The sequence below is a fragment of the Populus alba genome, chromosome 11, assembly GCF_005239225.2.
Source record: "Populus alba chromosome 11, ASM523922v2, whole genome shotgun sequence".
In the NCBI taxonomy this organism is placed as follows: domain Eukaryota; kingdom Viridiplantae; phylum Streptophyta; class Magnoliopsida; order Malpighiales; family Salicaceae; genus Populus; species Populus alba.
This window is the reverse complement of record NC_133294.1, coordinates 19,369,489-19,388,097: the sequence shown is the minus strand read 5'-3', so window position 1 is coordinate 19,388,097 and position 18,609 is coordinate 19,369,489.

The window sequence follows — 18,609 nt, the reverse complement described above, 5'->3', positions numbered from 1 at the left end:
AAAAGAGACTCAAAAAAGAAGTCCCCAAGTGGCTGAGGGTGGAAGGTTCTTATCAGTCCCGATTCTGATTATAAAATCCAAGCCATGATCTATGTATGAAGGGTCCACTTCAGCTGCCATGCTATATATGCCCTCTAAAAAGATCAGTGGAGCGGATCGATTGATTGGTTAGAATCTGTCTCCATCTAACTCAGGGAAAGAAGGCAAAGCAAGAGACTTTCAATTTATCCTGTTTCTCCCTTTGCCGAGTGAGTTGATTGATTTATCACTTTGTTGCAGTGGATGTGTAGGGAGGGTGGAAAAATGGAACCAAGCTTGTTTCACCTTAGATAGTGAGCCAAGTACCTCCACCCATTAAAGGTATTCTGAGTGAGACACGGGATTCTTCCATTTTTCTTATGGCTGAGTATCATATCGTTATGATGCTCTGATAACTGGCTGTTTCTACAGGCAGCATTGAGGTGCAGATTGTTCTACTCGTTCACCGAAACAAAAACTGCTACGATCCCTCAATTCCACCATGAAAGCAGCAGGGATTGAACAAAGAGAGAGGGCGTTTTCTCTGGTTGATTCAGCAGGTGTTCCGGTTGAAAAACTGGCAACAGGGAACAAGCACGAGCACATGACAGTGTGCACAGCTACACGTGCGGGCATGTTTCTTCAGCAATCAGGAGTTGCTTGCGGGGTCCTTAAAAGAAGAAGAATATGATTCATGGAGACAAGCATTTCTTGCTTTTTATCGTGGTGGAGAGTCCACAAAAGAGAAGTGCTACAACACTTTTATTGAAGGAATAGTTCTGGGATGACATGACAGGGTATCAACTATCTGGACATGCTTGGCTGCTATCATCGGAAGCTTTATAATCCAGGACAGACATGTCCTTTACAGGTGCACGGAGCCAAACATCAATAATTGCAGATTATTCTTTACATTTTAGATCACAAAAGTCATAAGCCACTGTTCTCACTCTCTCCATATTGCCACCCATAAACATAACAAAGCAATGATGAGACGATTAATTTTCTCTGAATCACACACCCACTGACATTTAAGTAATTGAGAGTTGCGAAAAATTACCTGTTGATTCGTACCACTTGGACGCTAATGCTAATGTCACTCCAAGCCTGTAAAAATAATTCAGTAGTTAATCCAACTATTGTGTGCTTGGCATTAAAAAAACAAATGTGATGATAATCATTGCTGGGTCGAATAAACACATAACATGGAGTCCGAGCAAGGAGAGAAAACCGAGTTCATGGCACCCTCCCTTTCTATAATGAACATCTCCATGTGATGGAGTGGAAGTGGTGCACTCCGATTAAAGAACATTTTATTCCACCATTAAGACACGTCTGAAGTGCGGTAACTGGATTCCGATGCACCATCGATTATGCGATTCGGAGCAGTGAGTGTGCATTTCAGGGTTTAGGCCAACCTGGTTTGCTGGAATGGAGTTAGGGCTGCGTTGAGGCAATTTGCAAAACACGTGATGTGCTAAACAGAGAGTTGCAACTACACCCAGAAGTGGGCAACGGGACTCTTTTCCTGCTTAACTAAGTGGGGTCCTCACCTCAAAATAATAGCCTCTTTGAGGCCGTTGACCAACGGCACAAACTCTCTCCTTGATGCATCTATGCTTATGATAAAGAAATAAGTTTCTGCAGTCCTGTATTTTTATTGGATCTAATCCCGTCCTGTTTCTTTACACCTTCTTTGGAACCGATTTATAAATATATTGAGAAAAATTCAAATTCAATTCATTTTATTTTTTATATTACCTTCACCACCTTATCTCATTTCTTCAAAAACCTCTAAAAACAATTAAGTAGATGTGCATCTTGAAAAAGCTGGTTTTAACATTAAGTTTTTACTATTTAAAATTATAAATCATAAGGGTTGATATATTTATTTTTATATAATTTTAACAAAAAATTCTGAACATGTTGATATTGCTATCTCATTAAACAATATACTAAAATGAAACAGTAAAACACCGTAGAGATGGAAATTTTGTAAATTTTGCAATTTTTTTATTATGGTGGTGGCATGATTGGAATTATTTATTTATTTATTTTCAATTTTTTAATATAGCTGTGGAAATTTGTAATTTTTTTTGTGAAAAAATAAATTGTTTTGTTTTTTTTTCTTTACACTAGACATGTTTATCAATTTACACTTGGCATGGTTATCATTGTTTTTTTTATTATTATTATTTTATAGTTTAAAAAAAAACATTTTTTCTTTTTTGTTTCTTCAACTTTTTTAAAAATAATATATTATTTTTTATTCACAAATATTTATCACTCTCCATTTACAATCTCATGTCCATGGATCCTTATTATTATTATTATTTTTCCTATGTTAATGGAAGATACAACATGTAATCTATCTCTTTTTAGAATGGATCTGGTGCACGGAACTAGCTTGACAAGTCTAACAGTGTCTAATTTTTTTTTCTAATATTTTTAATTGATATTTTTAAAAAGAATATTTTTCAAATAACTTTTTTATTTTATATTTAAATTAATATTCATTCTCTCTATTTTATAGATTGTTTATTTAGTTTTTTTTTCAAATAATTATTTAACCTGCAATGGGGCTTCACGAATATTTACTAACCATGAATGAAATAGTTGATTTATTATAAGAAATTTTCTAGTCAAAAGATGCTATGAAAAACTACATATTCTTTTTTTTCAGAACCTGTAACGAACCACGAATGAAATAGCTAGTATCTATATTATATTATATGGTAACTTGAAAAGGCAAAACCCATATAGCACCCGTGCCCAAACAATCGCCCGCAGCGAACTCCTCGAACCAGCAGTCCCGCCGGAATTTGGTGGAACCGAACGAGTGCCTGTGATAGCCAAGGTTCCTGGTCTTTTCGGTCTCTATATACCGCCACAATCAGAGTGGTAGATCGCTATGGTCATTTCGTTGAATAATAGGGTTAAGCACATGCTTGAACTAAAACTTCACCGTGATCAAGGTGGCCTCATATCAGAATTAAATACAGCCAGCTGATGCACGGATTAATTAATGCTCAAATCTACGCATTAACGCACTTACTATATATATATATATATAGTCCTCAAAATCAACCACGCCCAACATCTCGTATTGCGTGTCGTATTGCGGGATTGAGATTTTGAAATCTTTATCGTCATTTCCTTCCCATCGCCTTGACTCTGAAGTTCAAGATTTGACCGAGGACTCCAGAATGCAACGACCAGCAACCCAAGTAGAGATGCAATCCCTCCATGCCCTCTCCGATGAGACACCGCCTTTCTTAAATGTCTCGGCGACGTAAACAGACTATTTTTATATTCCTGTATAGATAAAGGATGCAATGCTCAAAACTACATCCAGCTAATAATATTTATAAAAACAGGATTTAAATAACTAAAAAAAACAAAATCGTGTGTATATATAGGTTTTGCTTATTCAAAAAAATTATGGAATTGTTGATGTCAAAATAAACATAAGAATCGTGTTATTTATTATTCAGTTGGGAACAAACAATTAGTTTGTTAAAAAGTGGACATGTGGTATGCTATGATGAAGGAAAATTAAGGTCGTGATTTGCAATGGAAATGCTGTTAGCGGCGATGTTTCGAGAAGAGCTGAATTCTAGGAATGTTTAAGCTATTTGAAAATGTGTGTGAAATAGTATTTTTTTTAAAAAAAATTGATTTTTTAAAAATTTAATTTTTATATTTGGTTTTTAGATTATTTTGATGTACTGATAATAAAAATATTTTTTAAAAAAAATATATATTATTTTAATATATTTTAAAAAAAAAAACACTATAAAAAACAAACATTATCGCATTCACAAACATCCTATAAGTAGACTAGGAAGACATCATAAGCAATTCATCTAGCAGGTTGCATATCAAGTGTTTAGTCTTTGCCAAAGGGTTTGGAATTCTTTTGTTACCAAGTTATTTGTTTCTTTACATAAATTATATTAATGTAGCTTTTCATTATTATCCTGAAATAAAAGAATTGAAGAAAGTGGAGATAGCTATTTTTTTTTCCTTGTATAAATTTATATTAATACAACATTCGGTTACTATCTCTAAATAAAAAATATAAAGATAATAGAAATAAAGAAACCATATCTTTCTATACCTTTTGTTTTGAAAATACAAAATTATTTCTTGATAGATTACATTCAATTCATGGAGGAATCAATATAGCTAACTTTAAAAAGATTTTTAGAAAAGATAACCAATTAACAAGAAAATACATTGCCTAGTTTTCTTGTTAGTATAAAGATGATGTTGTTAATCTCTTTATAAAACTGGGATTATTTGATTCATCATTGATCAAGTTATCTTTCATTAGTTTTCTATACTGCCATCTAAGTCCATCAATAAATAGAAAAAAATAAAGATTTATTTTCATGAGCATTTTAATAAAATTAAATCATAGATAACATTGCTTGATTGGCTAGGATAATCTAAGACTTAAGGAGTCCATATAAAACTATGTCCATAATTTTAAGACTTGAAAAAAAAAAAAAACATTAATTTAGCCATAATAGAGCAAGAATACATTAAATTAATCATGAAAAGGATGGGGTGGGATATAAAAAAAATGATTTGTAAGGATCAAGTATATAAAATATAAATATCTACACCCTTAGAGATGGTGCTACTCAATATGAAAAGATATTGTGCAATTGAGCATAAAAGAACTCAGGTTGGGGACATATTTAGTTGGCTAATTCAAACTCCGATAAAGAGTTTAGAGGCAATTGATAGTGGTCAAGGGACTTAAAGAGAGAAAACCATTTAAGATTACTACATTAAGAAGGCCTAAAAAATTCTAACAAACGTATTGGTAAAGTAATAAAAGTTACTAGAATGGTTGATAAAAATACAAATGTAACAGCCCTAATTTTCAAAACAAAATACATTTTTAATTATGAAATTACTAGGAAAATATATATATATATATATATATATATATATATGCATCCCTTTTAGCATGCACGATAACCTTTTAATTAGAATTACTAAGTACTATACCATGATTTCCACTGAAATCTCATAAAAGTTTCGTTTATAATATAAAATCTGAAGCTATCGACTTAACATGTTTTGCTTCCACTGTTAAACACAATTCTTCAATCCAAACATCTTGGTTCATAATCCACGTCAACCATATTCCAATAATTCCAGCTCATTCATTAAAACATATAATCAGTTATATAATGCATTAATTATAAAATATAATAGTTTATATAAAATCCAGCATACATGAATAAAAAATGGATAAATATTAAGAGACAAAAAATCATATTTCTACAACAACAATTGAGAATTAATATTTGCATTCTTAATCAATATACATTAATGAACTTTTTATACCTAGTCTATGTTAACAAAAGTGATAAATAAGTCTACTCATGCCGTGTATGGAATGGCCTTGAAAAATACAATAAATAAACATAAACAACTGATATAATTTAACTAATAATATTACATCATATATTGTCTCATGCTGATAAGTTTTTTTATTCCACTTACTTATCATTCTTTTATCTTTTTATGTCAATTTCTAATATTTAAAATCATATTATCATTTTTTACCCATAACCCGGGTCAACTAATCTATATCAATATTAATTTCAAATTGATATTATTATCCATCATCTTGAGAGTGGCCAATCAAAGGTATGTCAATATCAATTTACCTGGTAGCATTAACTTTCATCCCATTGAATAGATAATTAAAGTTTCTAGTGCATATCAATGCCAATGAATCCATTGATATAGTTAGTCTTTTTATTTTTTAAAAATAACTAATCAGGTTTATTTTCATAAATTCCTTCCATGTTCATACTAATATCAATGAACTCATTAACATCGTTAGCCTCTTTATTTTTTAGGAACAACTAATCAAGTCAGTTTCCATATATTCCTTTCATGTTCATGCCGATATCAATGAACCATTGACATTATTAGCTTTTTTATTTTTTAGGAACAACTAATCAAGTTAGTTTCTATATATTTTTTTCATGTTCATGCCGATATCATGGAACTTATTGACATCATTAGTCTTTTTATTTTCTATGAACAATTAATCAAGTCAATCCTCATATATTCCTTCCATATTCATGCCGATGTCAATGAATTCATTGACATCATTAATCTTTCTAATTTTTTAGTAACAACTAATGAAGTTTAATTCCATTTCTTTCACCCTTTATCTTTTCATTTATCAATCATTATAAGCAAATTTATAAAAATTACAAAATTAATAGGCAGTTGCGCGATAATTTGTGTGAGCAGTGGGTTCATGTTGGCATGAACTTGGGCTTGGATGATGGATTGTTCAAGCCAAGCAAAAATGCAACTAACCTGGTACTAATAGGACTTGTAGTTGGCCATGGAAGTTATAACGATGTTGTAGGTGACAATTATAGCAAAGTAATGGGTGGTGATGGTGTTTACAAGCATGACTAGTTAGAGAACATGGCTAGAACATGGGGGGATGCTGGACAGACATGAGGCATAGCCAAAAGTGATTTTGAAACTACTGAGTTCATGGAACACAAAGGTAAACCAATGCCTATTAACTTGTTGAAAATTGAGACCAATATGTTTACGGGAAAATAGGGTAAAATTGCCTAAATACTCATTGAAAATGGTACGACAGATTTTCTTTGTAACTTCTATGTATATGCTCAATATATTGGCTGGAAAATAAGTTGTGTAACATGTGATATGTGCACTGCACACATAAAAGAGCTTGTGTAATTTTTTTTGTTGAGTTAATAAAAGGTTGAGAAATTTTCTGTAATTGTTGTGTTTGTTCCGTGCAATATGCTCTAGTTTTACTCCCTCACAACTTGTGAGAGCAGAAAAAACTTCTTAAATGTGAGATATTTTTTTTTATTCACGTGGGATATCTAGGTTAGTTTGCGCGTATCTTGATTAATCTTCATAAATTCAGGAGTTAATGACCAGATAAGTTTCTATTAATATCAATATTAACAATCACAAAACTCAAACTTAAAATTACAGGGTTAATAAATCTGTTAATTAAATTTTTATCAATAAACCATCTACATGAATGATATAAAAAATACTCATAAACATGAGTAAAGACAAACTAAATCTAGTAGGAGATAGATTGTCATATATTTTAACGAACACTTTCCATCATTCAAATCCCTTCCATTCCATCAATTTTTTTTCCCTTTTCACTTTTTTTCTATTTTGACTAATTTTTTTTAAAAAGAGTTTTTTTAGAGAGAGAGAGAGAGAGGTTGTATTAACATTAATACGGTTCATATACCACAAGAGGTGAGAAGAACCGAAATACAAAACCACATCAATTAATAAATAAATAAATAAAGAATTACCTATACAACTTCATAAGTGGCTATATTATCCAATATTAATATTTTGTTTATATTTTTTATATCCCCTCGCATCTCACCAACATGGCCCTTCATGTTATTATTATTATTATTATTATTTTAAAGCTTCATATTGTAATCTCATTAGTTACAACTCTAAATTCAGCATAGATATCTATATATTCCCAAGGAAACTTACAAACCCAATTGACGTGCCTATCTTGATTTGTTTTGTCATCGCATTAATTGCATGTGTTAATATTTAAAAAATAATCAGCAAGAACTATTTTTCAAAACAAATGATAATTAATATATAATCTAATTTGATTAATACTGAGCCTTGTCTCAAGAAATTCATCAAACAAACTCCGTACAACATCATTTTTTATGTTTTGAGACTTCATAGCCACGTAACATTTATTCTATCAATTGATTGCTCCTCTAGATTCAAAGAACTTATCGACCCTCATGACATCTCGAAAGCATGACCTTTCATATTTTTTCACAGGAAAAAAAAAAATCAGTGTAATTTTATTAATTACAACAGTAAGGTCAGCATAGAATATTATATATAGCTAAAAGGAATCAGTGTTTTACTGTGGACTGCACTGTGCAATCCACAATAAAACACTGATCCCTATTTTTTTTTTTTTACTTTTGACTTTTTTTCAGGCCTTTTTTTCTACTTTGTTTTTTTAAGCTGTTTTTTTTTTTGAATTAATGTTTTTTTTTAATTTGTTTTGCTAATATTATTTTTTTTTCTATTTAGTTATCATGATACAGGTTTTGGGTTTGATGGGTTAACCCGGATTTTTTTTGTTTTTCTTTTTGATTAATTTTTTCAAGTGCAGTCCACAACGAAATGCTTAGCTGTCTTTTTTTTTTCTTTGTTTTTTAAGTTGTTTTTATTTTTTATATTTTTAAGCTGTTTTGTTTTCTTTGTTTTTTTTAATGAATTTTTTTTCTTTGTTAATGTTTAATTTTTTTTTATTTAGTTATCAAACTTTCATTACATGAGTTCCGGGTTTGACGCGTTGACCCGGATTTTTTTTTCTGGTTTTTCTTTTTAATTAATTTTTTCATTTAATTTAGTTTGTTAATGTTAAATTTTTTTCTATTTAGTTATCAAACTTTCATGACACGGATTCCGTGTTTGACGGGTTAACCCAGCGTTATTTCTGGGTTAACCCATAAATATTTTTTTTCCTATTCAGTTATCAAACTTTCATGACACGAATCCTAGATTTGACGGGTTAACCTGGTTTGAAAGGTTAACCCAGTTAATTCAGATTTTTTTTTCTTTTTTTTCATTAGTTTTTTTCTTCGTGAAGGCTTTTTTTTTAATTAATATTTTTTTTGTTTAGTATTTTTGTTTTGTTTTTTTGCTTTTTAATTATTTTTTAAAAATTTAGTTTGTTAATACTGAGTTTTTTTTTTATTTAGTTATCAAACTTTCATGACACGAATCCCAGGTTTGATGAATTAACCTGATTTGACGAGTTAACCCAGTTACTTCAGATTTTTTTTTTCTTTTTCTTCATTAGTTTTTTTTCTTCCTGTAGGTTTTTTTTCCTTTGTTTTTGTTCTTTTTAATTAATCTTTTTTTCGCTCATTTTAGTTTAGTAATGTTAATTGTTTTCTATTTAGTTATCACACTCTTATAACACGAATCTCAGGTTTGACGGGTTAACCTGATTTGGTGGGCTAACCCAGTTGATTCATATTTTTTTTCTTTTTTTTTTATTATTTTTTTTTTCAATTTCATCTTTAAATATTGTAATTAACTATAATTAAAAGACACCAATCTTTTTTCTTTCAATTTTATGACACGAATCCCAAGTTTGATGGGTTAAACCAATTGATTAAGATTTTTTTTTCTTTTTCTTAAGTAGCTTTTTTCTTTTGATTTCATCTTTTTAATATCGATTTGATCAAGAATTAAACTTTAAGATTTGTTTTGTATGCTGGTCATTAAATTATTGTGATCTCATGAGGGGATTTTACTATACCCCTCCTTGCAAAGCACTATTTATCAGAATAATGCTTTGTTTTATTGTTTTTTCATTCCAATTAATCTTTTTATTTTAATTTCATTATGTAATATTAAATTTTTTTTTCTTTTTAATTATCATATTTTTATAATAAAACCTTGCAACTAGACTCATATCAAAGGCTTCGGGTTTGATGTTGCAACAAAACTCACTTAAACTTGGGTCATGCAAGTTTAATATTATTATTAATATTATAAATATAACTTCTGGATCATGAATAACAGATAAACCCAATGCTTTTAGGTATAATTTTTATATAAAAACCTAACACTCTTAAATTTTAACTTTTTTTAAATATTTTTTATATAAAAAAATTGACCCGCAGCATAGCGCGGGCCACGTTTCTAGTTAATTTATAAGAAAGCTCATTGATGCGTCAAGCTCGAAGTTTGTTTCATCAAATTAAATGCATTTATTAACAATTAAATTCACATCTCAATTAATATTTTAAAATAAATAGCACTTGATAAAAAAGTCTACTTTGATAATACTGGCCTTTCTAATAAGAAACACATCACACAGGCCCCCCCTAAAACATCACCTCTCACATATAGAAACTATAAAAATATTTAACTACGTAATTTTATTAATCGCAACACCAAAGTGATATTAATTTCCAAGGAAAATTACATACCCGTTAATTCCATGCACCTAACTTGATTTTTTTCACCATATTAATTGTATTTATTAATATTTAACACATAAATTAACACCTAAAATTATTATTTTTTTCAAAATAAACGGCACTTAATATAGAGTATAATTTGATTAATACTAAGATAATGTTTAGTATTATGGTAAGGGTTGTTTTTTAAAGTATTTTTTGTTTGGAAAGGTATCAAAATAATATATTTTTTTATCTTTTAAAGTTTAATTTTGTTATCAACACATCAAAACAATCTAGAAACATAAAAAAAAAACCCAATTTTAAACAAAAATAATATCAAATTTTTACTGAATAGCATTTTAATCGCGTTCCCATACACTACCTAAGCTTTTGTCTCATTAAACTCTCCATAAAAACTCATTTATCCATTCAATACACCAAACTTGAATTTTGTTTCATTATATTAAATACATTTATTAACGATCGATTAACATCTACATCTAAATTAAATTAATCTTTCAAAATAAATAACACTTAATAAAAAATCTACTTTGATTATTAATAAGCTTTCTATTAAGAAACACATCACACGAATCCTCACAACATGACCTTTCACATCTTGAAACTGGAAAAATGATTATTGGGCACCTAATATTTATTTTATAAGTCGATTACAATTCTAGATATAAATAACCTGTCAACTGTCCATACAAATCTGATACATCAATTTAGAATTCAAAGAACTCTTTAGTGTTATATACTGTGCTAATACGTAATATTTTTAAATAAATGGTTGCCCTTAACAACAACTAAGATGGAAGAACTTTCAGCCCCTTTCATAGCCACGTTTTCCATTTTCATATCACTTATGGTGTAAATTATATTTCATAAAAATTAATTATATATATATATTGAATTTTTTTAATGTGTTGATTTTAAAAATAAAAAAATATTATTTTAATATATTTCAGCATAAAAAATATTTTAAAAAATAACCACAATCACATTATCAAATAAAATACAAATGTGATTCACAATTCCATAACGAGTGCCTTATATTAATGTTAAAATAGGTGTAATTTATGGGATAATGATATTAATGGTTTTTTAAAGTAATTATTTGAGAAATATATTAAAATAATATTTTTAAAATTTTATTTTTTATATATACATAAAAAAACACTACTTCACTAGCGTTTTCTAATGCTGCATGCATGGTCATTCTCACAACAAAATGGTTAAGGTTATGAAAAATACAAGATTTATGTTTTTTCTTTTCGCATCAAACAACCCGAGTGTTTAATTTTATATTTGGTATTGTAGTGGAAAAGTGCTTTTTAAAAAATTTAAATTTTTTATTTTATTTTTAAATTAATATGTTTTTGAGGTTTTCAAATATTTTGATGTAATGATCTCAAAAATAATTTTTAAAAAATAAAAATATATTATTAATATATTTTTTTAAATAAAAAATACTTTAAAAAACAACAACAACCATGTTATCAAACAGCCATTTGCACTGGAAACCCATCGTGTTGTCCTTAAATCTCGAGACCATTAATATACCAACAGTCAGGGAGACCAGGACAAAATAAAAACAAAGGAGGAGAGTTGCTGTCAGCTGACGCCTAATGGAAGGAAAGGTGCTGCAGATGAGTACAGTAATCGTCCAATCAAGCATTTAGGTGATATGTGAGATTGAATCTCAATTTATTTTTTATTAAAACTTGATTTATTTTTAAATTATTTTAATATACTAATTTTAAAAATAAATTTTAAAATATAAAAAAAATATTATTTTAATATATTTTCAAATAAAAAACACATTAAAAAAAACAATCATTTAATCTATATATCATACTCAACCCCTCCCCACAGCTCTTAAGATCCTCCGCCACAGATTTTTGTTAGAAGGAAGGGAAGTATTGGTGGAGGGTATTTTTGTCATGTGAAGTGCCCTTTGTCATTTCGGGTCCTCGCCGCTGGGGTTGCTATGAAGGGCCATCTTTTCTCTTGTTTCTTTTTTTGGTTTTGACAGCGAAAGCATCCCCTGTGATGTGGCTTCTTTTATTGTAACCCAGCCAGTGACGTTTAAGGCACAACAGCCTTTGTTTTGTAGGCCTCTTACCCTCTCCCTGTCAACATAGCAGAGCCCTTCGGGCGGCTACGTATTAAAGAAAATATTTACTCGTATTTAAAATTAATCAATCACGCCCATCTACCGATCCACGAAAGAAACCATAATTGTTTCTTTGAATGTGGCGTTGCTGTGTGAAGCTGGAGGCAAAACATCTTCTGCTGCTACAGCCAGGTTTGTCTGACAGGCACAAACCTGCTTTCTTCCTCGGAACAACAGTTCTCATCTGTGGGGTCTTCGTGCTCCTGCAGGCTCCGAGCGTTTTGGCCATCTCGCATTAATGAAGCTTTGTTTGCTAAACTCGGAGTTTTGGTTATTCGCTGGATGCCACCACCGGGATTCAAGATAATAAAGCCCATTAATGTTTTGTTGCGTGCAGGTAACCTGCACAGTAAGTATGGTGGTGTTCTTGGTTCTATTCGCTTAAATGTTCAACAGTTAACAATATCGACTGCCACGATTTTTTAGTTGGAACCGGACAGTAAAACAAATGTTACGGGCTTGCAGAAAATTGCCGACAACTTCATTGGAGGAAACCAGGTGCACCCGATTTATTGCTTCACTTTTTACCCGAGGGGGGTTTTTTACAGTGATGTGACTGCTGGATGTTTACTGTATAGAAGATTAGATTTAAAAAAAAAAGGAAAAACATTGTGTATAATTTCATTACAAAGTTATAAGAATCATCTGTTTCTCTTCTCTCCTTTTTCTTGGGTCTATCTGTAAATATTCAGTGGTTATAGAAAAAATCAAATGTAATAATGATTATAAAAATTTAACATTAAAATTCTTCGTATTTTTAAATCTTAGTTTTAAGAAGAAAAAAGAGATTGATGAAAATCTTAATTTTTCCAAAAAATATAAATATCAAATCCGTATGCATGGGTTAAAACAATTAGATGATATTTCTTCCTATTTTGCTTTTATATTTTTTTAGTTTTCAAACACAACCGTATGGGTTAAATTAATAAAAATCAATGATGGAAATCTGAAAGCGGGGGATATGGACTGGGATCACATAATGTTTAATGAGACTTTTGTTAAAAGAAAATTAAATTGGGCTGTCTCTATCTACGTCCCTTCCATCCTTCTTTTTTAAAGGGACAAGAAATTGACTTAAAAGTATTCTCAAGACAAAGACAAAAACCCATTATCATCTCCATCTCAGCAATTAAACATGTTTATATCCATTGTATTTTTATCTCTATATTTGTATTTTATTTTATTAATAGTGGGTAATACAATATAAAATATATATAAAAAATTATTTTATTATTAATATGTATTATTGTAAAACTTACATAAAAAATAAAAAAAAAACTTTTATTAAGTATTTAGATTAAAAATAGCATAATAATTTTAGTCATAGAACTCAAATCAGCTCAACAAATCAACTTAGATCTGAGTGACTCTCGGTATGTTTATCTCAAGAATTAAACCAATTTAATTGTTTTTGTTTAAATAAAAAAAGGATTTACCTTGTTAAAAATAAAAGTTGATATGCAATTCATTTATTCTAGTAAAATTTGGTAAAAAGCTTGTTGACTTGTTTTTTTTTAAAATAAAAACATGTTTGTTCAAAACAATGATATTTTGATCATTTTTTTTTTTAAATCTATTATGAGATTGACCCTCTTAATTCATAACTTGTCTTGTCCTGATTAGACTTTAAAATTATAATAATAATTATTATTTATTTCTATGCACCTTAGCTTTAGCTGAACAAGTTAAGAATTAAGAAATTTTTAAAAATATATATTTGGGATAAAATATTAAAAAATATATATTAAAAAACATGTTTTTTTATAACTTCTATTTTAAAAATATAAATTCACAGTGAAATTATCACATGGAAAATTTTATTATTATAACTCCAATTCTATTTATTCAACTAAATATGTTTTATCATTTAACAGTAACCAGCACTTTCATTTTTTTTTCTCTACAATAAATTGCACGCCACAATCTCAAGGGCATGCTACCATTCATTTTCCACCCAATACGAAGCGAATTACTCGAAATAACAAAAACGCTTAAAAGTAAACCACAAAAAGGATGTTCTTCTTCTCTGGAGCTAAAGGCATTTTCCCATCATAACTAGATCTGGATATCTAATATGATCACAAGAATGCCTTGTTTCTTGCACACGGCCCTTGAGATCTAGTAACATGCCAATGCAACTCTGATATTATAATTTTTAATCTGAATATAAAATACCACATGTATATATTTCAGCAATGAGAAGCGGTTTCAACAAAAAAAGAAAAACTTAATTAAAAAAACAAATAAAAAGGTCCGCACATTAATGCTTAGATCCTATTTTTTTTTTATTTTAAAAATATTTTGAAAAAATATGAATTTTTTTTAAAATTAATTTTTTTTTTTTAAAATTATTTTAATGTGTTAATATCAAAAATAATTTTTTAAAAATTAAAAAATATTATTTTAATATATTTTTAAATAAAATATATTTTAAAAAAACAACCAAAACACACTTCCCATCAGAAACGCAAGGACAAACTGGTAATCGAGAATGGAAAAGAAATAATACTAAAAAAACATACTGAAAAGAAATTAAGAAAAACTGAAAGGTACAATCTCCAATAACAAAATACACAAATGCAGAGAAATGATGCCGAGCGCAAGATGCCCTCTCCCTCTTTCCAATTCCAAATCCCATAATGCATACCCAGTCAGATCTTACGTCACTTTAAAGTCCAAAAAACACAGCTGTGATTGCAAGGTTACATGTCAACAAGCACCCTTCTCAGCCCCCTCCCTCTATTTTCACTGCTCATGCATTTGATTAAATATTATTTTGATTTATTTTTTAGCGATTATTTTAAAAATAAATACGGTGAAAATAAATATATTATTTACTAGTGAATACGTTGGATTCACTATATACCGAATCGGATAAAAAAATAAAACTGGTTAAATAAAGATATTATAATGTGGTCCTTTTCAACATCTCGAACGGATAGAGAGGGGGGGGGGGGGAGGAGAGAGAGGGAGGCGGAGACAAAACGGTGAGTGTTATAGGAGAGGGGGGAACAAAAAGAAGGTTGAAAATGGCTTTTCACCGACCTTCCTAACTATAAACCCAAAACCCAAAATTGCCCTGCTCTGCCAATCAAATTCCCTTTCTAGTTTAGACCCCAAACGAGCCATCTCTCTCCCTCCCTCTCTCTCTCTCTTCATTTCTTTAATTCCCTCCTTTATTACTACTCTCCTTCTCTCTCTCTAAAAACCCCCAAAACCAGACAAACCCAGAAGTAGAGCAGCTCTATGTGTTTGGTGGGCTTGGCTGGGCTGCACTGTTCTTCAATGGCCGCTGTTTTATTCAGTGACCAAGCTGCCCTTGGTTACCGCGGGCTCTCCTCTTACTCTGCCTTTGTTAATCAAAGGTCATTTTGGGGCATTCGTATATAGAGAGAGAAGAGTCCCGGTTACAATGTAGGGTGCTTAAAAGGCAGACAGGATGGAGCCAGGCAAAAATATATACGTAGTTTTTTCAATCTCAAAAAAACTCACACCCCTCTTTTGTTGTTGTTGCTGTTGTTTTTTTCTTTTGTTGCTGTTTTTTTTGTTCTTTTTTCTTTTTATTTAAAGGAAGACGAGAGGGAAGAAGAAAGAAGAAGCATATGATTCTTCTTCAACGATGGGTATTTGTTAACACACATCAAAATGCAGAGGAGACAGAAAAAGGAGCATTTTGATGCCTTTTCTTTAACATGTATGTAAGGCTGAAATGTCGTTGGTACTGATTTTAATATTTATTCGAAATGATCGGTATTGGTGATGATGTATGCTTTTAGTAATTTTCCATATATTTCTCAGTTGGTTCTACAAATTTCATGACGATGATATAGCTCTTCCTTTTTATATATATATATATATATATATATATATATTATTATTATTATTGGTGATTTTTATTTAATATTTGCAGTGGCTATGAAGGGGAATTGTTATTATGTGGGTGACTTCTTTTCATGCCTTCCTGTCCTTTCCTATTAAAGCAAATAAGGAATTTGTGGGTTCTGAGATGGGATCCTGGAAAAAACTTGACAGCAGAACAGTTTTTTATTGTATCTATGGCTTTTGAAATTGAGTTCTTGAGCCTTCAAGTTAATTTCTATATGGTTTGATATTCCTATGGGGGCTCACTCATCACTTGTCCCCTAGAGTTGTTATTTGATTAATTTATGTCGTTTTAATTGATGTATAGTTAGAATACAAGGTTTGGACGAATAGTAGTTCGATCCGTAAGGAACAAGATTTGAAGCCTTTCTGAATGCAATCATAGAGGATGTGCATCCATTAAGCCTTTAATAGCAGATCTCTAAGTATACAGTCCTACAAGGAATCTGTGTTTAGGTTACAAGTCTCACCTGTTTCTGGTCTTCATATGAGTTAATGCGAAGAAATATATTATGACTCGACTGTATTACTTACTTCCCGTTCATGTTGATGGAAGGCTAAGAAAACAATGCTTGCACATAGAGGTCATTTCTGCAAGTGAATCCTGATACTCTGCTTATGCCATTTTCTCTTCGTCTCCTGTACCTGAAACTGCAACCCTAAAACAATCCTATTTGCCGTTTCCTATTTAGCTGCTGATATAACTTATTGGATTTCTTCTTGCAAACCATGTTTCATTTTGCTTCAACTATTTCTTGCTGCTTCCTGTGCTCTTGTAACATTATCTTTGGTGGAAATAATACTTTTCGGATGGTTTTTATTGTTTATGTTTGCAATGATGGCTGACTTTGTCCACAACATACTCCAGTGCCCTCTTGTTTGCTTAGTTTATTGTAACCAAATCAACTGCCTCCAGTTCAAAGGCAAGGAACAGCTAGTACATTTCTCATTCACATCTTCGGGAACAACATCTCCATGCATGTGTGGAAATTTAATACTGGTTTTTTGTGTGGAATTATAATATGCATTGCCATATTTTCGACTGATATTGAATAACTTGCATTAGATGTGGCAAGGAATCTGTCACCACTCTTATTTGGGGTGAAAACATTTTGAAGATAGTTTTTACCTTGTCTGCCAAGGGACAAGGATATTACTATCTGATTCCCCTGGTATCTGTTTGCAAACTATGAAGTAGCTGTGATGTGCATAGGTTTTTTTTCTTATGCTGCTCAAGTAATTAGCTTCGTACCGTGCCATGATTTCTCTATACACCCTTTAAATCTCAACTTCGAACAATACATTGCTCTTATTTTATTTGCTTTGTCTTGTGATCCCCTTTTCTGTCTGAGCTCGATAAATGTTGAACTTCTTGCATCCTTTTTGTTGCTCGCAAAATGTTCATACGTGGTTAAAGCGAGACAACCACTTGGAAGTTTAAGTTGTTGGAGCGAAGATGTTTGTTAAGTGGAATCCCATGCTTCTTTGTCATAGTTTCAAGTTTTTGTGTGGATAGTGTATGGTTTGATGTGGAAGCACGAGCTACTGTTTCTAAACTACGTCGGACTTCAGCAGTGAGTGTAATTTTATAGGGCGAGCGGATCATTCTTTTACTTGTAGAATTGAGCATGAACCTTGCATCAGTTTTTATGAACTTTCTCTGTAAGCCCTTGAAACATTAAATTCCAGGACAGGAGATGATCTTTCATTTTTCGTTGTCCTCCATGTAGACAGTAGACCTACTCTTTTTGACAGAAGGCATAACGCCTGCTGGTTTATTATGACATCTGACGTAACATGATTTCTGTTCTCTGATATTTTGGATTGACTTGTTGGATATATTCATTATTATTGATTATCCTAACCCTTTTTGTAGATTTCTTTGGGGTCTACAGGCTCTGGTCTGTTGTTTATTGGGGGCAAATATTCCAGATACAATATTACTTTATTTTATCAAATGTTACATGCACTCCTGTTTGAGATGGCCATCATGCTTACTATATGGGAGGATATTTCTCTCTTGATGCTCCATGGTTGGGCAACAATGTCATGTGTAGGACATGCATGTCCTCCCAACAGGACGGCAAAAAATTAAGACAAGATGTGGATTGCTCGTATTCTGTCCTATATTTTGAGTGGTTTTCTCGGTTTTGGTGAAAGCGTGACCTCTCGTTAGCCTTAGGAAAATCAGAGATTGCTATAGGGATGCACACAAATGCCTGCCATCTCTATTGATAGATAGAGGCTTGGAATGGTCTCGACGGTCATCGAGTGCATGCTTGCGAATCCATGGAGATCTCGCTTTGATGGTAGTGGATGCTCCCATGATCTCGTAGTTTAGGCTAGTTTAGGACTGTTTGTTGGTTGAAAAATAAATTTTTTTTTTAAAAAATAAATTTTATAAAAGTAAAATTTAAGAAAATAAATTATTTTTTGATATTTGATATTGTTAATAGAAAATAAATTGAAAAATACTTTCTAGTGTTTGATTATGTACTGGAAAATAATTTA